Below are 19313 nucleotides of genomic sequence, written 5' to 3'. Positions count from 1 at the left end.
TCGCATCTAGGGTCACTATGCCATAGTCTTCTCGTCTGGCCCTGGTACTATCTGTTACATGATGTAGCCGTGTCAAATTCTAGGATATACTCCTGGCATGGACATAACCCCTCTGGTCCAGATGTGTAAGCATATGTATGACTCTTCTTAGTCTGCCTGCTAGCACTGCCGTGAGGATCTTACTGTTTTGATTCAGCAACGACAAAGGTCTATAAGATCCGCAATCTGTGGCACTTTTCCCCAGCTTCAGCAGTGGAATTAGGGCCTCTCTCATGCTGTCTGGGAGAAATCCAGCCTCAAAGGCTTCATTATATACTTTTGCTAGGGTTGGCGCTAGGATGCTTGTATATTTTTAATATACGCCTGGAAGGCCATCCGTTCAGGGTGATTTACCTGTAGGTAAGGATCTTATTGTGATTAGAATTTCCTCCACAGTGATGGGGTCCTCAAGGCCTGTTTTTTTGCATCTCATCTAGAGTAGGGAGTTGTATTTCGTCTAATGTGTCCAGAAAAGCCTTGTTATTGCAAAGGTGCATTTCTGCATACGATTCGTAGTATTCTTTAAATGCCAAGTTCACACCAGCTTGTGTATTTACCTCTGTGCCTCCCTCTGTTTGTTTGGAGTGTATTAGGACTCGTCTATCAATGCTCTTATTTAACCAGGCAAGCATTCTGCCAGGTTTATCCACTAATGCATGAGCTTTTTCTACATACTTAGCTTAACTGAACTTGCCCAGCCTGTCCCAATGTGCCATACACACCTATCTAAGGCCTATCTGCTTTTCAAGATTCCTCCCCTCTACTGTTGCCCCTCTCCATCTCAGCTATTTATTTTTCCGTCCTTTCCAGGTCAGATATGGATTTCCTGACACCTCCTGCCACAGCAATCATCTCGCCCCTTATCACCACCTTATACGCTTCCCAAACAGTACCCATTTGTGCCACACTTCCTTCATTATTTTCAATATACTCGGTGGTGCACTGTCTAACATGTTGCTGAAATGCAGTGTCGAGCAGAGTTTCGCTCCTGAGTCTCCAGTTGTGTATCGGAGGTCTCAGTGGCGCTATCTCCCATTCAAGCCATAGTGGTGCATGATCTGAGAGTTTCCTTGATAAATAAGCTGTCTTTACAATTTCGGCTGTGTGCTCAATGGAGACAAACCAGTAATCTAACCTGGAATATACCCTGTGGAGGGCGAGTAGTGAGAATATCTGCATGGTGGGTCCTCCACACGTCCACCAATTGGAATTGTGACAGCAGTGTGTTCAGGATTTTGGCTGGGGGGGGGGGCTGGTCTCTTAAACTTGTTGTTAGGTATGTCTCTATTGTGGGGTTTAAAGTGCAATAAACCCCTCCCCCGTCCATATCACAATCCCGTCTCTGTACGGGACTAGTCTTGTATGCAGTGGTTTAAAGAAGGTAGTGGCATCATGATTGGGCGTGTAAGTGTTCAATATGTACAGTCTTGTTTTCCGGCAGGCCTTGACCGATCACCATTCTGCCTTCGTTATCAGATTTAGTGTGCAATACTTTAAAAGGGATGTTTGCGGCAATCCATGTCAGGACACCTCTCGCGTATGTGGAGTAGTTAGAGACCACCACCCCCCCCATTTACCAATTTCTGCTCTTTTAAGTGTCTCTTGCAGAATAGCTATCCCAATCGTATGCCTTAAGTATGTGATTACCCTCTGCCTTTTAATATAGTTATTAAGGCCCCTTGCATTCCAGGTCATAACATTTAGGTCCCCAGCCATTGGATCAGTTGCAAGTTGAGTTCAGTAGACGCCCAATACCAGACCATCTTAATCCTTAGCCATATACCCATTCCTCTACTTTATCTGCCAGGCCTCCCCCGATCCCCCTTACCTTCTCTATCCTCATCTCCCCCTCACCCCCATACTCCAACACCCCCAAATGCAAACCGTCCATTCATGTGTTGCATGTTCGACTAAGCCCTCTTCCACTCCACGAACTTCCGCCAGCTGGCAGGGCCCCTGGTGCCCAATGGGTGGATACGATCACGCACCCTCAAATAGGAATTCGGGGAAGCTGCTGGCACACCCCCAGTGAGTCTTGCTGGGTGCCTTTAGAAGTTGAGCAAAAGTGCTCCCATGACAATAAAAGTTCTGTGTTTCTGCTACTCTGTTTAATCCATGTAGGGCGTATTCTAAGACGCATCATTCTTGGTCTGGCGCCGCTATCTGAACACTGTCCATCCAGTCCTGGGCTTTGATCAGTGATTTGGAGAGAACGCTAGAATTTTCTTCCTGTCCTTATAGTTAAGCACTTTTACTATGATGGGTCTAGGCAAGGCCCCAGGCCGAGGTTTCCTAACCAGAGAATGGTGTACACTCGAAGAGCTGAGTCAGGTTTCCAGGTCCCAATTCTTGTAACAGTAGGTTCTCAACATAGTTGGTTGGATCGACCCTTCTGTTTCTTCCGGCAAGCCGACAATTCTAATGTTGCGTCTCGCTCTTCCCTCAGCGTCCTCCGCCCTATCCTCTAGTATATTCACATCGGCTGCCATTTGCACCATCTCTGCAGTGTTTACCTTCACCTGTGTTTCCAACTTGCTGCTACTTTCAGCGAGGCCACGCACATCCTGCCTCAATAGACCCACATCCATCCTGACTTCTTCAATCTTGGCTTCTAGTGTTGCTTGCAGGGTTCCGATGGCATTCAATATTTACTGATTTGCTTGACTCGCTGCGTCTAGTTGGTGCACCGCCTCACCCGCAGCCTCCTTGCCCTCATTGTCCTTCCGTGCTCCATCCTGGCTTGTGGCAAAGGACTCCATGGTGGTTTGCTTGCCTTTACCTTTGTTGTGCCTGGCCGCCATTACTTTAGGATAAGTTGCTTGTCCCTACCCCCGCTTCTTTTGTCCCAACCCCGTCTGTTGTGGTGAGTTGTGGAATGCCTTACTTGTCTGTCTATTTCACCGTTGTGTCGCGGTCCACTGGCCAGGCTTCCTCCACCCGTCCTGTCCGACCATTGCCCGCCAACCGTTAACTTCAGTGCCCAGTGTTCAGGGATTAGTGGTGGCCTGTGTAGTTAGGTTACTGGCCCCTCCCAGCGATGGCCCAATTTGAGTCGTTGTCTTTGGGTGGGGCCCGGCCCGGATGGTGTCGAGTACTCCTTAATGATTAGGAGTGAAGGGTGGCCACTCCCTGCTTGACTGACTCAACCCCAACCAGGTGTGAGCCTGGGGTAAGCGTGATCTCAACCCCTGCGTGCACCTACACCTCTAGGTGCTTCCACAGCCACACGCAGGCCTCCCAGCTTGATTAAGGCCCGCTTTCAACTTGGGGCTTCCACCACTACTGCAGCACTGACTAAAGCTCTATGGGAGTGTATGGGCACCTTACGTTACGGTCACAGGCTACGTTCAATTGCTGTCCTTTATGCTCCACTGGGAATCCACAGTGGTGCTTGGCCCTCTGAGTTTCCTGAATCTCGTCTTTACCCTGGCTGCGGTATCACATAACGTTGCATGAGGCCATACCGTTGATTATCCTGCTGTTAAGGCTCGATTCTGATGGTAGCTTCTTTGCAGGGCCCTGCTTGGTTCCCCAGTGTAAGTGTTCCGTGCGCGTCGGATCCTTTCTTAATGGAGATCTATGATCTCAGCAATGACTGTTTGCAGCGCACTAAGAACGTTGCCGTGCTTTCTCCCATTCTCTGGCCACTTGCAGGGCAGAGTTTGGTGCAGCTCTTGTTTAATAGGCTTCCATTTATTGTCTGTCCCCGGCTCTATGGGACCGCCAGGGGTGCCTCAGTGCTACCCTCCGCGTGCTATTGTTCAGGACCCAATGTTCTGTGGCTGCCCCCTCTCCTTACCGCAGCCAGAATGCGTGAGCCCGGAACTGTGTTTAAACTTGCGTCTCACCAGTGGCCATCTCCCGATTTTGTCGTTCTGCCCTTTTATCAAGCTGTTACTTGACGGTGATGTCAAGGCACACTCGCGCAGGTCTGCTGTTCTTCCCGCAAGCACTCCTTTTCTGGCCCGCCACCCGGGTCTGCAGGGCCAGCCAGGATCCTCTCTGCTGCCCACTATCCTCTTGTGGTGCCGCCGCACCGGATGTTCTTGCTCACGCCCGGGTGCACGTTGCTGGGTCGCTGCAACAATTGTCCTTATCGGAGTGGGCCTCCGACCCTGATGTACTGTAGGATGGCTCCACACGGAGGCCGGGCCTGTCCTAGAGCAGTTCGCTCCACGCTTCGCAGGCTCCACCATCTTTTGCCTCAGCATCCGCCATTTCGTTCTCTATCAGGGTCTGCCTGCTCCGATGTACGGCTCCCAGCTCGCCTGCGGTGCGCTTCCGTACCCCGTTATAGCCTCTGCCAGGTTGCAGCAGGGTTCCTACGTCCTTTTTCCTAGCGTTTAAGCAGCAAACAAATGGATCATTAGACGTATCTGCAGTAGCTCACTGCGGGCACATCCACCTCACATGGATGCTGGCCACGCCCCCGTGTTACAGGGTTACTGTTAATGTATTTTCAGCCTTGAAATCCGATCCTCTGAAAAGTGATCTGGGCAAAAGATTACAGGCTAAACTTATTTCAGCATACAATGTAATTTTTTTTAAGGCATAGATTGAATATTCAAAGAAGGTACGTTTAATGCACGTGATGGTGGCTGCAAGCCAGAGATTACCTTTGTTCCCTGATCACTTCGAAAAGGCCCCCAATCCATTATACAAAATTCTATACAATTTCAATGTAGTTGGTTTTACTAGACAGCTGGTCTGAAATTGCAAAATTCCTTGCCCCCCAACCCCTTGCATTGAAGACCTTGCAGCTCAATCTGATATCATCCTAACACAAAGGTGATGATATGGATAGGGTTCTCCACGCAAGAGCATCAGCCATCCACTGAAGCTCCAGGGGGACCGCTGCCTAACCTTTTTTCACTTTAAAAAAAAAACGGGGAATCAGAGTAAAGGGAATAAGGCACACAACTGGTCTGCCGGCTGATCATTTGCCAGCACGTCTCACCCTACGCCTGAGGATCCTGGAAACTGGTACAAAAAAGCCAAACATGAAGCAACTCATTCTTTAGAGAAGCGAGCAGGTCCAACAGTAGGCTGCCAAACCTATTCCAAATCCAAGAGGAGGGACAGCTCTGCTAAAGCCTTGGACCTAGTTCCCCCTAAGAGCTGCCATAAAACTGAGTTGGCAGCCATACTGCGTGTTCTCGCTAAGAATTGTCTCGGCTTCAACTACCTGGAAATAGGCTAGAGAGCCTGAAAGATCCCTGCAATTTCCTTCAGTTTGAGAATTCTTCCATGCTCCAATGTGGATCATTTACCGTGGATTTCCTGGAAGCCTATAGTCCACCCAGTCCAGACTACTGGCATACGTCGTCATCATCTGGGTAGGAGAAATAGGTGCTTACACCTCTAGTAGGAACGTAGGTGCAAGGAAAGGGACTAAGATGAAACCTGGCCCATTATTATTTTTTTTTATATATCGAGTTTTGTGGATACGCATAACAACCCCAACTGAACTTTCAGTTCCCCTTCCTCCCTGCCCCCCTCATTCTCCCCATGCCCCTTCCCTGCCCCCATCCCCTCTCCAACTCTGGCAAATCACAGGTGACATGGATCAGGCAGCTCACAAACAGTGGCAGTTTCTTCCAGTCATTTTAGCTGTTGCCCACCTCATTATGTCATGTACCCATTGCTGCATCTGTGGCCCTCTAGCAATTTCCCATGTGAATACCATGCGGCGCAGTGCCAAGACTAATAAGAATTCAGCAATGCTGTTCAATCGTTTCCTTTCCCTTTCCCCCCTGGTGGAAGCCCCAGTAAACAAACCTGAGGTGTGCATTCTAGTTGACCTTTCCCATCACTGCCTGCCAGTATACCTCTGTGCGGGCATGTTCAAACCATGTGTCAAAAGTCTGCTGCCTCTTAGGCAGGTATGTGGGGCTTTCACATCTATCATATGTAGTTTCTGTGGCATCATATATGCCGGTGTATATTGAATTAACTTAAAACGTGCATTGCTTGAGACTTTGGTGATCTCAATGCATACCTTTAACTTTGAGGGCAGGGTGGTACCGCACCATCCTGAAATGCCGTATATAGCCTTGTTATTGCATGTCCCTCCTCGCCCATTGTGAGTATGGTGTCGTGCACCGGGGAGGTTGGAGTTTCCTCCAGAATGGAGTCCCCCACAGTTGGACATTACATTTCGTGATTTGGCACTAAAAAGAACTTCAGAATCATTTTTATGAGATTCACCTTGAAATTTAAATATTTATTTTTGAGAATTATACAGAAAGATCATTGAATTTAGTTATCTGTTCATATTTGATGATTAACTCCGCTGCGAGTACAATTGGAGAGTGGCTGGCTAGCTGTGTGGTTTCCACACAGCTTTTTGTCTAGCCCAGGGTAAAGGCCACAGATTTGTGCTATTGAGGTGGAATCCACGAGAACTGTCCTTCATTAGCTATTACTTCCAATATAAATGGGATTTGTAAGGCCGGGCTTTGCACAAACAAGTCGTCCGCATAGAGAGAAACAATGTAACACTTGTGTATTGGCGTGTTATAAATGCCATGCCCATCCACCATAATGCCTGTGTCTCTAGTCTCCGGGATTGTTTGCCAGGAACTCCAGAGCAAGAGCAAAAAGGATAGGGGAAAGGGGGAAACCATGGCATGTTCCTCTTCCTAATAACCACATGGGGGAGACCTCCTTACCTGTTCTTACCCTCGCTAGGGGGGTTTGATACATGAGCTTTATCCATTGTCTCATATTTGTACCTATCCCTATCCTGAACAGGAGCTGGAAGAGCCAGTCCCATTTCAGTGAGTCGAAAGCTTTGATGGTGCCTATAGCTACCACTGTCAAGCTCCGGTTCCACCTCCCCTATCTCCTCACCTGATTCTTCCTTGAGAGGATTCTTCTTCTTTGGAAGCTTCTTCTTCTTGTTGTTAGACGACTTATCCTTATAAATCCGGACCTTCTTTTCGCGGAGATAAGGTCTATCCCCTCCAGAGGCCACCGTGACAGTAGTGGGAACCTGTCTCGGGTGCCTCTAGTGGGGCCAGCCTCACTTACAGGGAAAAAGCCAAAGCAGAAAAAACCCTGTAGATCTTGATGGCAGGAGATGAGGTGGACCGTCCTTGACCACCCAGGCCGTTGAAAGAATTAACCTCTCCTAGCGGAAACCGCTGTGGGCAGACACTGCAGGTGGATAGCGAGGGCTGACTCAAAGTAACAGATATCAGCGACCAGTTTACCAGACAGAGCTCGGAATAAGACTTGCAGGTAGAACCTTTCAATAGCAACAAGGAATACGTAAGTAAGTAGCGGGATACAGACGAAAAAGAGGAAAGAAAAGGAGAATAAATGGTATAAGCAGGAAACCCGAAATGTATACCCAGAATAGATGGCAAGATACCGCCGAGTAGAAATTAAATCAGATAAAGGAAGAGTGTATCGCCTTCCGAGCGGAGCCGAACAAAAGTTGGAAGTATCAAGGCAAATGTAAGTAGCAAACAGTGTAAAATAGTGCCACGCACAGAGAAGGCGGCAGGCAGCAGGGAAGGAACGGCAAGAAGCCGAGCAGGAAAGTAGGAGGAGCCTCGTACCCAGGTAAGCAAAACAGCAAGGCACCGAAAACGGTGAAACCGCAGAGTACACACCGTGTACCCAAAGACTCGATGGTAGGGTTGTAGCGCGGCTGAATAGGGAAGAAGGAAATGCAGCTAGAACAAAGGATGCACAAGATTAGGATAACGTTGAAAGGTAAGGCGGCTAAGAAAGCCCAATGGAAGGTAAAAGCTAGAGGGTAACGGAGCGTTAGCGTGCGAGAAGTAAACACAGATACAACGCACTGCACAAGGGGGCGGAGTCAGAACTTATAGAGTCCGCCGCCATATTGGATGAGGACTAGAGCGAGATAACTCCCAGCTAGTGCCGCCAGCGGTTCCATAACTTCCACCCCTGATTCCTGACAACCACCACCAGCTCTTCATCTCTGTTCCTGGTTCTTTCCAAGACATGTTGCAAACGTCACAAGTTCATGGTCCTGCTCTCAACAAAACAACAATGGTCATGATGGATCAGCACCCTATGTATTACTTAAGTCGGTTGGCCACAAGATTTTCCCATCAACGTTCAGGAGGGAGATGGGAAGACTTGCAATTATGCAGGTCCATCCCATGTTTGGCCAGGACCACAATGATTGCATGGATTCAAACAGTTCCCCTTTCTGGAACGCCTTAGCGTACAGGATTTTTAGCTTGAGGATTAGGAGCTCTGGGTACACCGCAAGAAAAATTCCCCAGAGTCCATCTCCTGCCAGCGACTTCCCAGTTCCCATGGAATTTATCGCCCCCAGAATTTTCTCCTCTGTAATTGGATTCTCTAGTTCCACCGAGACAGTGACCAGGGTCGGATGGGCCCATCGGCCATTCGGCCCATGGCCGGGCTGATCCGAGGCCCTGGGGCCGGTCTACTACAGTGGGCTGGTGTGCCCAGGGCTGCTTGGCTTGCCTGCGGGCTGCAGTCAGATCGCGCCTCGTCGTGGCACGGCGCACAGCAGATGCATTCATTAAAGAAAGGTAACACGGAAGTGTTGCCTTTCTTTGATGGATGCATCACGTAGGCGTGCTGGCCTGGCAGTGCCCTCGGCCCTGAGCCAATCCAGCGACGGCGTGGCGCCACTTGTTGCAAATGCAATGAATCACAATAAAAGGCTTCAGGAGCCGCTCCTTTTGTTGCAATTCATTGCAATTTCGCAAGTGCTCCTATTAAGAAACGAGTTTTTGCCTGCCTGTTCTCAAACCTACAGAGCACTGTCAAACTTTCACATGTGCCCAATTAGTCACTATGCATTCCTAGCTATTAGGAAATGCCTCAGAGCTGCTCTGCGATCCCTGTGGAATACGGAAGGAAGGAGGGAAGAAGAGGACGAGCCTTGGAGAGGAAGAAAAGGGGTTCACCCAGTTTCTTCGAGTAGAACACAGTACCTTATTTCCACGATGCAGCTGGAGCCCTGGCAGTTGTTGCTGTTGGTTTCCCGCAGACCCACGATTCCTGGAGATTCGTTGTGAAGGAGGACGTCTGAAGGGGGTCTGCACCAACCAGGGATGAAGCCGGCAGCAGCGATAACGAAAAGGTGTGCTCCGTAAAAACAGGAGAGGCTCAGCAGGTGGCTATCCGGACCAGTACAGCAGTGTGCAGCGATTTCGACCACAGCGGAGATCTCTGGCTGAAGAAGATGAGCTGGTTATCCCCACCAGGCTCAAGGGGAGAAGACTCCGGAATGGATCTTCTCTTAGTCATCGAAGGGTAGATAGCTCAGGACTGCAGCAGGGCTACACCGGGACGGGGTAGTTGCAGCAGCCGTCGTTCTCTCTGCTTCTCTTCGGTTCCTTGTAGTTCCAGAGGCGACTCTGACTTCTAGCCCAAGAGACCTGCCTGTTATGCGCAAAAACCCCCATTCACACAGCCTGGCTGTCAATCACGCAGCAGGGGGTTGTCCAGCCGGGACAACCACCTCAGCCAATCATGGCAAAGTGCGACTTGGGTTTCCTAGGATACCCTGTGCAGGGGTTGACTACACCCCTCCCCCACATTCAGCCCACCTAGACACCCAGGCGCCTTGAGGAGGGCTTCTCCGCAGAAGCCTGCCAAAAAGACGGTGAACAAAGAAGGCGAACCTAGATTGCCATGCAAAGTAAAACACAAGAAGGACTTTAACAAAAAGAAATGGCGAATAAACCCAACCTGAACCAAAAGAAAGAAGATTTGGTCAAGCGGGTTTATATTTGAGGCTAATATAATAGCCAAGAACAGTACCACGTTTATCTAATATAATCGCGGTAGAAAAGTTAGGGTAGATACCACTGCCACCAGCTAAGTCTAAATGTTAAAAGAGCAAAACAATGCTCAGGGAGGTACAGACAGAAAAGGGGTACCGATTATCCCTTTCCAGTACTCCATGTAAGATGGGGTGTACTGGGTCTGTGGCAAAAATGACTATGTAAAGTAAATGGCAACGTTACCTTTCTCTGGGGGACAGTAGTCAGCCCCAGTGAAATGGAGTCAGAGGGAAGTCCAAAAGACAACCCTGGGTTACTACACTGAGGGTGCGGTGTAACCCATACAAGAACACGGGCACCCGGAGTGGTGTGCTCCAGTGCCCAAGATCACACAATGAGTAAAAACACATAGGCCAAAACACATGTAAAAGTGGAAAAATATGTACACTCTTACCAGGTGGAAAAAATTAAACTCCAGAAATTCAGCAAAGGTAAGGGAAATTAGCCCTAGAAGGAGAATTCTCCCTAACACTCTCCCCTGCTGATCTGTTCTCTCTTGGCACCGTGCACCTGGGCACCCTGTGTCCTCCTGGCCCAGGTACCTTCTCACCCTGCCACCCTCCCGCACTGCCTCTGGGCCACCCCTTGCACTGGGGTCTGTATCTGTAACCATACAGCCCCCCTTTTTCTTCCTGCACTTACCAGTCATAACCTGTCTGCTGCCTTAAACCTAGCACAAATTGCTGGCCGCATTACCACTGTTTGTTGCCTTTATTATTTATTTATTGTTATTTATCTGTTTCTCCTCTGCTTCACACTTTCCACTTCTCCCCCCTTCCATGCACCTCTCCCTCCCCCTCTCCCATGCACTTGCGCATTCTCAATGTCACTGTGCCTAGTATGATTGCTGTTTTGTTCTCCCCTGTTCCCTTCCCTTGCCTTGTCGGGCTCTGAAACACTTGTGTACGAGTGCGATAGAAATAAAATATCAATCAATCAATCAAAAGAACACCTCTGGCAGGGTGTGGCACTGCTTCCCTCCCCCCTGGCATGGGGTCATGTAGCAGGATGCTGCAACAACGTGGTGTTAGCAGTCACTGTGGCATGAGCTCTCTCCAGTGACAGGTTGTGCATGCCTTGCGTACGGCTCTTTGGGAAGACGTGCTGTAGACAGGACGAGGTTGTTGAAGATTTTGTCGCTCCAAGGAAACGTGGAATAAGACTGAATTGCCGCTAAGCTCCCAGTCCTGCCTCGACCAGTAATGCTTCGCAGTCAAAGGCACAAAATTACATTAGTGTTACCAACCCCGCCCAACCCTGACCTCCAAGCTTATCGCACAATCTGATTGATCAACTGCTCCTTGCTCAGGGCTGGGCAAAGCCTATTTGGTTAATGAATAACTTGACGAGGTCACCCAGCCGCATGATTTGGTTCTCATCCATGTCATATTTCAGGGTTGGGTTTTATTGATCCTAAAGAGGATGATGGATTTGAGTTGAAGTTGATGGCCGTAACCGGTTTGCTGCTACCCTGTAACCACTCAAGTTACTGGCACATTGTGGTGTCTATCTCCTTCTGTTGATCAATGCACCATGGCCTTGTGGCTTATCGGGTAAACACACAGTGATGCCAACAAGACCGTATTGGTGTGCAACCTTAGAGCAGACTCCTGCCACCTCTCGTTAGGGATGTGCAAAATTTTGATTCTGCCGGCGTTGATGTGCAAAGTTCTCGGATTCACTGCCATGTGAAGTTGCGAACGTGGAACGGACGTTTCCCACTTGTGTGGGAACTGACTTTTTTTGGCTGCACCATTCATTGAATAGTTGAAATTTCTATCCACTTCAGTTGGTCGTATATTTATTTTCATACGTCTTCTTGTTATTGGAGTGAACCACCGGGAGATGTTGGTGGTGAAGGATATATCGGGCACCTTTTGGCGGAGGATGAGCAAGAACCTGGAGAATAATATGGGCACCAATCACGCCCACAAAACCCCAGTGTTTGATGGATTGATGCCATTGAACTGTCCCTGTGCACAGTGTAGAAATATTTGACCATAGCACATCAAGTGGCCATTGACTTCATTGTGCCACAATGAATGCTTTGTTGTAATGTGTCTCCCTGCATCAGCATCTCCCTGGCATGCTGTTCAGGATGTTTGTTTGCATATATGAGGTAATGAGTGCTCAGAGTATGGGATGTCCTGTGAGTGCGCTGCTTTCCTTATTTTGGCAACCTCTGAAGCCTGAAAAGTAGATGCACGCAGACTTGACATGCGGCCAGATTTACACCAGACATGCAGATGAATATAACTGGTCTGATGTTAAATCTCAGTTACCAGTTTAATGGTCTCCACTACAGAATTGCTCATTTTCCTATAGCCGATATGATAGCTCAGTGGGGTGAGTGCTTGCTGCTGCGAAGTGTGTGTGATCTGCAGGTCGCAGGTTCGAATCCCAGCAAGGCCATCTCAGCGTTTCATCCTTCTGAGGTCGATAAATGAGTACCAACACATGTTGGGTGATATTGTATGCATATTTGTTCTATAAAAAAGTGCTACACAATAACATATTATCATTTGGCCTTGGACTGCTTGCCTTCACAGTAATTTGACAATATGGATCTATACACACAGATATTAATGACACATATGGTGATCCATTCTTGTATCTTAAGTTATTTTATGTGTTGTAATGTAACAGACACATGAACCCTCCAAAAGTATCATTTTCTGTAAAGTCGTGAATTGACGCGATTCACAGATGATGGTTTGAGGGCTACTTTTATGGGGCGAGGGGTGTGCCACTTTTTTGAGGCGAGGGGTGGGCCACTTTTTTGAGGTGAGGGGTGGGACACTTTTTTGGGTGTCCGGGCCTATTTCTTGTCCCAGTCAACCCAGAGTGTGGCAGCTAGTCTTGGCAGGCAGGCTTGTACTAAGATGTCTGCCATAACCTCTGTGTCCAGCGGTCCCCTGCTTGTATATATAGCTGTGTGTAGAAGTTGCAGAACTCCCTATGAATTCCTTCTTGCGTAAGTATGTTTTCCCCTTCATCCATTAATATTTGGGTGACTATATTGCTCGGGTTCTCCCGCCTGAGAAACCAGGCTAGCAACCTCCCTGCCTTCTCTCCCTCCCCATGGATCCTCTGGGTATATTGGGCCTAATTGTGATTCCCCAATCATTCCTGCGCCTCAGCTCTCGTTTCCCTTTCCGCACTAATTCCGCTCCGCAAAGGGAGCCCCTGTGTATATCCTTCTCTAATTTGTGTATCTTAGCTTCTGCGTTCTTTACCCGGGTTCTAATTCTGCCCTTATCCCGTGGGTGGCTCCTATGCATTTCCCCCGTATCGCCACCTTAAATGCGTCCCACATTATCCTGTAGTCCTCTATAGATTCTTCATTCTGTTAAAAAACTCCCTGATTGCTCATCTAATGTCTTCCCTGTATAGGTCGTCCCGTAATGCTCCTCCCTGAATTTCCACGTGGGTATCACTCCTTTTCTTCCCCCATTTTAGTGTAACTCGTAGGGGAGCATGGTCCGATATAGTTTTCCCTAGATACTCCATTTCCCCGTAATTCATGATACCATCCTACCACACCAGGAGAATATCTATGCGAGAGTGGGTGCCGTACGGGTGGGAAAAAAATGAGTAGCCCCACTCATTGTCCTTCAGTTCCCTCCATAGGTCCACTAGGGACAGATCTGACATCACCCACCTAAAACACTTTGTTGTTATTGGTTTATGCAAGGCACCCCGGTCCTGACCTGTCTCTGTGGATGAGGCGGGCAATTATAGTCTCCTCCACATATTGTGTCTCCTGGTATGTGGCTCACCAGCAGCGTTGTCACAGCCGGGAAGTAGGAATCATCTATTTATGGAGAGTAGGAGTTGATTATATTGATCGTGTTCCCATCTTTCATGCCCAGTAGGATCAGTGCCCACCTTTCCTCATCACAAAGGACCTTAGAGACCTGCAGTGGGGTCCCTCTGACTGCCCACGTCAGGATACCTCTGGAAAAAGGGGAGTAGTGAGAACCATAAATCTCTCCCTCCTTCCCCCTACCTCCCCATGCTGCTTTCACTTTGCTGAAGTCTGACTTGGTCAGGTATGTTTCTTGGAGTAAAGCAATCTGTACTGTCCATCATTTTAGAGAGCCCAATATCTCCCTACATTTACTAGCGTGTCCCATTCCGCGCACGTTCCAAGTAAGTATAGCTAGACTGCCCATTTTAAGTGTGGGTTCCATGTCACCTTAGCCACCAAATCCTCTTGCTCCTGCACGCATTAGTTCAGGATTCCGAGTTAGATTAGTCCTCCATTCAGCCTGGGGAGACTTCCCTGCAGATCAGTTCTGCCCCCTGTAGATCAGTTCTGCCATCTGATTGCTCATTGCTCTTTCCGCCCAGGTCGCTTTCGCTCTTATCTGTAAGGTGCCATCCTCTGCTACCGATACTTTATCCCCTCTTGGCTGCTTTCTGTTGTACTTGCTGTGCCTGGGGACCGACTTTCCCTCGGGTCTCTGGGGAATACGTCCCTTGTTCTTTCCTTGGTCGGAACAGCTTTGGTTGTCCAGCTTCCCTCCGTCTTCCACCAGTGCCAAGCCTCTTGAGGTGAGTTGCATAACCATTGTTTCTTCCCTCTTATTATCTTAAGACAAGCGGGATAGAGGAGCATATATCTCACTCCGATATCGCCCAGGGCATGCTTGATTTCCTCAAAGTGTTGCCTCTAGTTCTGGACCTGATTCGTGTAGTCCAGGAATATGAGGGTGGATCTGTGGTCTGTAGGTATTGGTCTATGCCGTCTTGCCTTCTGGGGGATTGCGTCCGGGTCTTGAGGGTGGGCACCTGGTGAGGGCTTGCACACGTGGACCTGATCGGCCCATTCCACTGCAAACCATCTCGAGTGACCATTGGATCCCAACTTGTGCTGAAGCCAGTATTCCAGAAATAACTCCATGTACCTCTTCACCTTGGGGCAGGCCTATAATGCGTCGTTCTGGGGCTTTATACTGTGAGGAGCACCTGTGCCATCCGCGCCTCTAGGGTTTTTTCCTGGTACCCCTTCTGTGCAGAGGGCCGTGGTCACCGGAGTCTGAGGGCGCAATGCGGATGTTGTGACAGAGTCCATTCTTGGTTGACTTCCTTTGCCTCCAATGGTCTGCCCTGTTGTGCCCCAGGAGGAGTGAGCGAACCAGTGGTTATCTGCTTTGCGAGGCCAAAGCCGTTGGAGTATGTCACTGTGAGATTGCCGACTCTCCCCTTGTGTCTTTCATTTTATATTTGATCCTGGGGAGCCCCACACGAGTATGTGTATCTCTCCAGTCTGGTGGTAGACAGTGACTTACAGGGATCCCTTACATGTCGCAACTTAATTTCTGTCCTTTGGTTCTGCTGCAGATGGTTCACTGCTCTTGTCTGGGTATCTGCCCTTGTCCCGAGTGTGCCTGGACTCTGTCCATGGTGTCTCTTTGGGCCTTAATCTGATCAGACACTGTGACCTTCTTCTGGCCCAGTATAGTGTCCTCTGCTGTAGGGGGTGCACTCTGTGTCTTTTTTCTCCGTTTCCCATTGGAGTATACGGGCTCTCCTTCCAGCGATCTCACGCTTTCTCATGCTATAAGGCCTTACCTGGAGGCTATGTCCGCCAGAGCGCAGGGGACCGTTACTGCCTGGCTCTTCTCTGCTGCTGCGTGGCAAGCGGCACTGCACCATCCCGGTTCTTCTGATCAGCGCTTCGGCCCGCTGAGGCAGGGAGCCCTCCACCACTCTCAGGTCTCTGCCTCTAACTGACTGCTGACAGGCGCCAAAGTCTCTCGCGCCCCCGCCACCTCCTGGATTGCGGCAGGTGGTCACTGCCACTACACAGGGAGGCTGCGTAGCATTCCCATGACTCCATGGGCCATGTCCACCGGGTTGGATGATCCTCTGCCAAAAAGGTATGTAGTGCCGGCAGGAGCCCGACAGTGTTTCGTTGAGTGGCGTGTTACCGGACGGGTGAACCGGGGTACTAGGCAGGCCTCTGCACCCCCTCCCTTTGCCAGGCTATGTCCCGGCTCGCCAGGCAGTCAGGGCTGCTGGATATACATGCCTGGACCTCTTCTTGGCTGTTTGTAAGCGGCTGCCATTTTTGGGCGATCTTGATCGTGCCTTTTCAGCAGGACATCGTTTATCGGTCTGGAGACAGTCATTTCTGCTGTAAATTGTTCTGGAGTCTCCTCCACCGTTTCGATGCACGGGGAGCCAGCTTTTGCATCCTCTGCACATAAAGTTTCAGAATGTTTTTTCAGGATTCTTGTGGGCGGCCGCACAAGCTCAACAGACGCCTGCTGGACATCCTTTAAAAAAAGACATACCTATATTAATGTTAAATCACTTATTTACATGTTGTTACTCATATCGGTCATCCCTAAGCAACACATTCTTATCTCATTAATTTAATAAATTTAGATAATCATAATCTAAACCTGATTGCCCTTCTCGGATCAATAGACAAACATGTATAATTTCATTGAAATATTACAATGTATATGGTACTAAATATACTTGGCTCTTTACATTTATTGAGGCCTCTGTGTAGTCATGCCTTTGCTCATGCCTTTGCCTACATGTTTGTGTTCTCATGTGTACGAGACACTGACCTCAACGATTATGTTAGTCTATCTATAGGTGAATGACTTGGATATCATCCAGTCTGCTGATCACAAAAATATTCTTGTCATTAAAATATAGCAACATGATTTGCTTTAGTAAATACTGGCATATATGTATTTGTAGTAGTTACCACTTAATTAAGAGTCTTCTTTACATCAAAGCCTTCCTTGAAGAATCTATTAGTGCTCATGTGCTGTGATATTCTGAAATACAGGACAACACCCCTATTACACTAGCTTGGAAGCGTAGCACAGTAATGTCTGATTATTATATTACAATATCCGTGCTGAGTAATAGCAATAATTAACGTATGACCTAATTTTTATGCATTGCCCATTGATTTTACACCTCTTGAAAAAGGAAATCATGTTTGACTCCATTTTTAAAAGTATGCTACTCCTTTTTCCATTTCCCCAAATTAGCAGGTTCCTTATTTCCATGTTAGCCACTGCCAACTGCTCGATCTTACCTTATTTTACTTCTAGTCAGATTTCTTTAATTATGAGCTTTCCAATAGCAAGTGTGTTTGCCATTGGAGCTCTTTGTCCATGTATTACTGATCAGCTTTGTCGTGTTATGTATGACGTATAGACCATAGATGGGTACGTATCTCCAGAAATCCTCTAGATGCTCAGATTGTTTTATCTTACTATTGCTCGATATTGATAGTAATACTATTCTAAATACTTACTATGGAGTGTATGTATCGTACATCCATTTCAAATTACAACAAGGTACTGCATATTAAAATATTTTTCAAATTTCATTACTTAATGCATCATACGCAATGACATCACATTGGGCCTCGTTACGAGTCCGGCGGTAACCGAGTCGGTAAAACCACCTCGGTTACCGCCGTACTCGTATTACCATTCCGCCTCCGTGATTCCCGGAATTACCGGGGCATTACAACCCCGGTTTCTCGTGAATCACGGAGGCGGAATGGTGTTAATCCCCATTCCCATGTCCTGTGGGACTCAATGGGAATGGGGATCATGGAAACACCGGCAGCATCTCGTGATGCTGCCGGTGTTTCCTCATCCGCCTGCAGGCGGGCTGTGTTAAACCCGCCAGGTCAAACCTGGCGGGAACATCACCTCCCGCCTGCAGGAGTCGGATCAGGCGGTCCGGAAACAACGGTGGCGGCGGGTTTACCGTCACCGTTACCGTTATTTACGGACCGCCTGATTTGTAATGAGGCCCATTGTCTCCTTCTATAATACCATCTCTAACAGTTTATTTTGTTCTATTCATTATTCTTCTACATTTCCATACCTGCAATGCAAAGGATAATGGGCCTCATTACGAGGTTGCCGGTATCCTGGCAGTAATACCTCCAGGATACCGGCAACCTGTATTACCGTTACCTTCACTTGCTCTGCTGGAATTACCACCAGATTTGAAGTGTCGGCAATGGTGGTAACTTCCCCTTCCATGGAGTCTCATATGGTTTCATGGGGGGATTTGCCACCATTACCAGCACAGTAATTCTGACTATTTTTGCTGGGGGGGGATTACCTCCAGCTTTTTGGCAACCCCACCTGCAAACCTGGACTTTGCCGGTGCGGTAACGTGCCGGTAAATGGAATTACTGGCACGTTATTACTGCACTGGAAAACTCCTAATGAGGCCCAATGTATCCTATGTAACTTCACCTAAGCTTTTGATTGCTACTACGCTCAAAGGAGATAGTCGTAGTTGCCCGATGTTCATCGGATCTTCTGCCATTCTATTGCCTCATTTAGCCGCACTTGATGCCTTAAAACATTTTCTTGATCATACTCTGATTTAAGGCCTTAATCTGTTGTATCAGAGTCAAATGGAAGTCATATTTGTGCTTTTGATTAATGACATTTTTCACTAGCAGTGCTGTTTCTCTTTTGTTTTTCAAACTACTCCTACGTTCTATTATTCAAATCTTTACTTTTCTTATTGTTTTGCCTAAATGCTTCAATCCGCAGGGACATGTAATCATGTACACTACATTACTGCTGTCACCTTTTGAAGTATTCTTGCATATCCTCATATATTGTTAATTACATTTTATTGTTTCTAATCCCCAACTTTTACGGAAGGCCTGATTTTCTGACTCTACTTTAGTAGTATCATTACGCATAGTCAAGTTTTGTATGGTGTGTGACAGGGCGGCCCACCACAAATAACCATGCTCATTCTTGTGAAAAGTCCAAGGGTGTATATTTAAAAAGTTAATGGTCAGAATGGTTCATTCTCTTCTTGATTCTTTTGGTGTCTAAGAGACTGGGGATGATTGGAGCTAGGGCCGTCCCTTTTCTCTCTCAACTTCCCAAAGACTGGCATCTACCTCCCAGCCCCAGACTTCCCTACCGGTAACACCTATCTGTCTTTCTTTTTCTCTGCACTTTAGGTGTTTACCCTAAAACGATGACTATCTGACTCCCTGGGTAACTTCTAGCTTTCCCTCAACTTTTGTTGGTTAGCCTCCGGGGATAGGGAATGGTGCCTTTGTTCACCCAGTGTCACACACACTCCTTTCACAACCTCTCACACTTGACCCTTTACTATACTGAACCTTCTAACTGTTCTCTCACCACGTTGCTGTCCCTCCAGTCTCACACTCTGCATTTCACCTCCACCCTTTGATTTTGCTTCCTTTTGCCACTCCTGCTCTCACTACCACTTATCTCCAACTACTCCTCTATCTCTGTTCCTCCTTTTTTCCCTCCTTCCTCTCGCTCTACTTCCCCACCTCTTACTATTCCCCTTGTTATAATTTCTATCTCACTTAATGCAAATAGCCCCGCCTACTCTCCCACTCATTGTCGTTCTTTCCGCTCTACTACCATTCCCCTACTACCACTATCTCTCTGCTACCTTTGCTCCTCCAAGACA

Source organism: Ambystoma mexicanum, chromosome 6p, assembly GCF_040938575.1.
Source record: "Ambystoma mexicanum isolate Mex_15411 chromosome 6p, UKY_AmexF1_1, whole genome shotgun sequence".
NCBI classification, from domain to species: Eukaryota; Metazoa; Chordata; class Amphibia; order Caudata; family Ambystomatidae; genus Ambystoma; species Ambystoma mexicanum.
The sequence above is the reverse complement of the archived record's forward strand: the minus strand, read 5'-3'. Positions refer to the sequence as shown.